This window comes from Panicum virgatum, chromosome 6K (genome assembly GCF_016808335.1).
Source record: "Panicum virgatum strain AP13 chromosome 6K, P.virgatum_v5, whole genome shotgun sequence".
Taxonomy (NCBI): Eukaryota; Viridiplantae; Streptophyta; class Magnoliopsida; order Poales; family Poaceae; genus Panicum; species Panicum virgatum.
In genome coordinates, this window is record NC_053141.1 from 3471450 (window position 1) to 3476153 (window position 4704).

Consider the following 4704-nt stretch of genomic DNA (forward strand, 5'->3'; position numbering starts at 1 on the left):
GATTTGTAGGTAGGGATCGACTACTCTAGAACTCGATGGTACAAGGAACACAAAGATTTAGATAGGTTCGGGCCGCGAGTTTGCGTAATACCCTACGTCCTGTGTGGTTTGTATTGCCTTAGGTATTGATGATTGTTTGGAGGGGCTCCCTGCCCGCCCTTATATATCTGGGGGGACAGGGTTACATGGAAAGTCCTAGCCGAGTACAGTTGGAGTCCTACTACAACACAATCGGGTAGTTTCCTTTGTACTGCAGCTAGTTCTATGCCTATTCGGGTAGTTACAAAAGAGGTAAGGTACATCCATGAGCTATCCCTTGCTCTAGGACATTCTATCTCTATAAGCAGTCCTGCTGTCCCGGGTCTAACAAGCCCCCGAGCTCTTCGTAGCCGAGTCCTGCAGGCGTCGAGTACTTGGCTGGGTGTCTTCGAGTACTTCAAGTAGTCAGAACATCCTTCTGGTTACTTCTGGTCCTTCCTTCAAATACGTCGAGTAGTCCTTCAAGTACTCATGTTTGCTTCGAGGCTGTGAGGTGCTCAAGCCCTGAAATCTTGATCATATATGGTGCGCGAAGTACTCGCGCTCCATATGGAGTAGCCCCCGAGCCTTATGTTGAATCGCAGAATCAGGCTGAGGGTCACTTCAGACCATTTTGCAAAAAAAAAATGAAAAATAAATCTCGGATGCCTATATCCAGCAGCCCCCGAGCCTTAAATCAAAATCCTTTTTGCTGCGACTAGCCCTCGAGCATAGATTTGGAATTAAGGATTTAAGTCGTGGCATCAGATTTTGTCCTTTAGATTATTTGCAGGATTCATCAGATTCGGAATCCGAAAAGACCTCTTTTTCGGGTAAAATCCCAGAAAAATGATACAATTGGATCCGCCACACTGATTGCACCCGAAATAATTTCAGGAATAAAACCCGGGATGTACGGCTCTTTATTCAGTGCTCACATGAGATGTTACTGTTTGGAGAATATGCATTATTGCAACTTTGACTGTGTCCGTGAATGCTGCTATGAATGTGTCCGTGAAACTTGCACTGTTGATTCACGGATTTTCCTTCAGCAAGTCTCCTTGTGGCTATAAAAGGCAGGGGAGAGGTCCTTAGCAGAAGCACCGAAGTGTAGTAGCCATGGCTTTTCCTTGGTGTTCTTGCTCTCGCCCTCCTGAAGTTTGTGTAGTCCTTTCCAGCAAGAGATGCTAGAAGAGAACTTGTGAGTGACAAGAGAGGTCCCTACTACCTCATCCTGCATCCCTAGTGCTCTCATCGGATCCATTCAGGACATCATGTCCTTGCATATTCCAATGAAGCAGGGTTTTAGAGGATGAGTGACACCACATTGTGTCCTATTCTTGGAGTGGCCTGTTTCTAGATGCCCAAGAACTGCATCTGGAGACTTAATCTTGTCACAACGTATTCTGGGAGAAGGAGAAATTTCTCCACCAGATGCTACAAGAGGACTTGCGAGGTGATTACTGTAATCTGCATCCAAACTCTTGAAACTTTCCTCCTAGAATATGAGTGTCATTATTCCCTTAGTGGAAATAACAAGTTTGTACTTTGTCATGGCCTCGGACCGATCTAGTCTGCAGCAGGCGTCGACTAGAAGCTCCAAGAGATCCAGGCGATGGGCATGTAGGTCCGAGTCATTTGTAAAGTTATGTAAAAAGTACTCGAGTTGTAATATCGAGTAGTTATACTGTGTCGAGTATTTATCCTTGTTTTGGAATGTAATCCCAGTTTAAGGAAAAGTGTGTCAAGTAGTCGACTAGGGATGTGAGTGTGTTCTTTTCCAGAATGTAATCTCAGAAAAAGGAATGTCTCTTTTAAATCCTGTTATTTCCGTGAATTGCAACGGACTGTTGGCATGTTGGGTGTTTTTACCATGTTGTCACCGTCATTATAAAATGAAGCGGTAACTTAGGTTTTACCCCACCGGCCGCCACTTGTTTTTACTGCTTCAGATCTGTCTTTTCACTCTTGAGCTCCCAGATCCAAAGTTCTTGTTTCCCTTTGCTCCCCACTATCGCCCTAGGATTTCCGCCAGTGTATGCGTGTGAAGCGATCCGTAGATTTCCGGATGGCCCCCAAGAAAGCGACCAAGGGGAAGGGCGTGGCTGCAGAGCCAACCCGTGATGAGGGTTTGAACACAAGTAAGTGTTCTCAATCTGACTTAGATTTTCTGGTGTCGCAGGGTCTTTTAGTTCCCAAATCTGTTATCCAATGGCGCCCTGCCTTGGGTTCAGATCATCCGTATGAAAATACGGGGGAAATCATTGCTTTCACCTCATACTTGGAACGAGGATTGGGGTTTCCTTGCTCTTCTTTCTTTTCTGGACTCCTGCGCTACTACAGGATCCAATTGCATCATCTGACCCCAAATTCCTTTGTTCATATTTCCATCTTCGTGCATTTATGCGAAGTTTTTCTGGGCATCGAGCCCCATTTTGAGCTCTTTCGCTTTCTTTTTCATTTGAAACCGCAGCCCAACAGATTCGTCTTAGATGTAGTAGGGGGTGCGGGTCTCCAACTTAGGCAAAGGAAGGATAGAGTGTATATCTCTTATGACCTTAGTAATAAAGTAATCGAATGGAAACCCAAGTGGTAATATGTCGAGAACCAGTCGAGAAGTTTTCCATCCATTACTCCCGGCCCTCCAATCCAATGGCCCAAGTGGAATAAAAAACCAGCCGACGAGAGTCAAATCTCTGAACTACTCGCGCGGATTGCCATTTTAAGGCAAAATATGTTGACTGGGGAAACAGTCATGTTTGACTGGATGAAGCAAAGAATCCAGTCATTGCAGGCTCGGGAATCGCTTGGATTCCAGTATCAGGGAACAACTGATCCGTCAAGATACTCAAAGGAAGAGATCTCGGATGATGTAGTTTTTAGTCGAATACAACGACTTTTGAAGAATGTAAATAATATCCCAGTTGTTCCTGGTACATTTTCTGCTGCGAATCCACCGAAGCAGGTTCTTGATAAGAGTAGTCGATTCATAGAAATCGAGTACTTTACCATAGTGTAAATCTGACAGGATTTTCTTTCTGTAGGAGGACGTGGATCACTTTAAGAGTAGTCCTTCGCTACCAGGCATTTGTTCGCTCTTTTTCTAATTTTCTCGATCTGTTAATCAAATCTTAGTATGCTCATATGAGATTTCATATATCAGTACTGATATCCAGACTTGGTTGTGCAGATGAGGCAACATCTGGGGAAAGGAATGATGGGGAGCACAACCTTACTCCAAGTGCTGATGCCCAGACCGAGCGCCCAAGGAGTACTCGGTCAGCGGCAAGGAAGCGTAGCAGCTCCTCCCATCCCACTAGCTAGTTATTTCACAATTGAGTACTATCTAGTTGTCAATTTGCAAGTTTTGATTTGTGTTTTTGCTTTTTCCAGTCCGGCAGCTAAAATGCCATGGACCTCACCATCTGGGGATAATACTGCGATGGGACAAACTGTCCCCTCCACCACAGTGGACCCATCAAGTGGGATCGGGACTACTCATTCAGCGAGTAGTTCCGATATAAATAAGACCGTTGATGCGGGTAAGCTGGCCATAATCGCAAAGCCTGCCCGCAAATTTGGCATCAAAGGGTTTGCCCTAATACAAGCTCCTGCGTAAGTTCGTTAGAACTAGTATGTGTAGGATCTGTTTTGAATCTGATAGTTTGTAACTACTTTGTCATTGTAGAGATGCAGTCCTGGGAGAGGACGTGGGGGCTGAGAGCCACTCAGATTTTCAGCCAGGGCTGGAGAAGCCCCCGAGTACTCCTGAGATGAGTACTCATGATGTGGAGGCGATGGCCAACGCTATGCTTCTGGATTCTCCATTGCCGAGCTTGGAGAGGGCCAATGAGGAAATCCCAGAGGATGGCAGAAGCGGCAATCTTCCAGGAGAAGGAGAAGGCGAGAAGCTTCCTGAGGGAGGCGATGATAAACAGCCTGCGGAGACCCCTGCAGGTAAGCTTGTAGTGCCTTGTAGAAAGGTATCTTTTTGTTTGCTCTTAATTTAATTAAGTAGCATGTTCTTCCTTTAGATTCCCAAAACACGGGGAATACTGTTGGAAGGATTGAAGAAGTGCCCAAGAAGGCTGTTGTTGTGGCGAGTACTTCCCAAGTCACATCGGGAAGTGACTTGTCGCGAGAGAAGGTGGAGCATGCTTTTAAGCTGCTGGAGGTAAGTAGTCGAATGCTTCGAGTACTTTTATAGTAGATCGAGTAGTATGCTGATCTTTTTGTTTTGCAGGAGGCACTGGGACAAAAGGGTGTCCCGACGCCAGATGAGACAGAGCTAAATGCTCTCAAGGAGAGGGTTAAGACGCTCTCATCTGAGAAGACTGCTCTTGAAGGGAAGTTGAAAAAGCTTTCCCAATCTAAGAAAGGTTAGTCATCTGCATTTGATATGCACTCGACTAGTAGATCTGCTTAGTGTTTATAAGATTTTCTTTCTATCGAGTACGCAGCTTGTGCCAAATCTTTAGAGATTCAGAAAAGATTGGTACTCGATTTAAAGATTCTTATGTACCGAAACGCAGATGAAATGGATAAGCTCAAGAAGATCAAGGAGGACTCTGACCGTGAGGCAGCGACGGTGCTGCAACAGCTCAAGACTTTGTCAGAGTCTCGAGACTCGATGCAGCGTGAGCTCGTGGATCTGAAAGAAGTCAGAGATGCTGCCCTAGAGGTAGC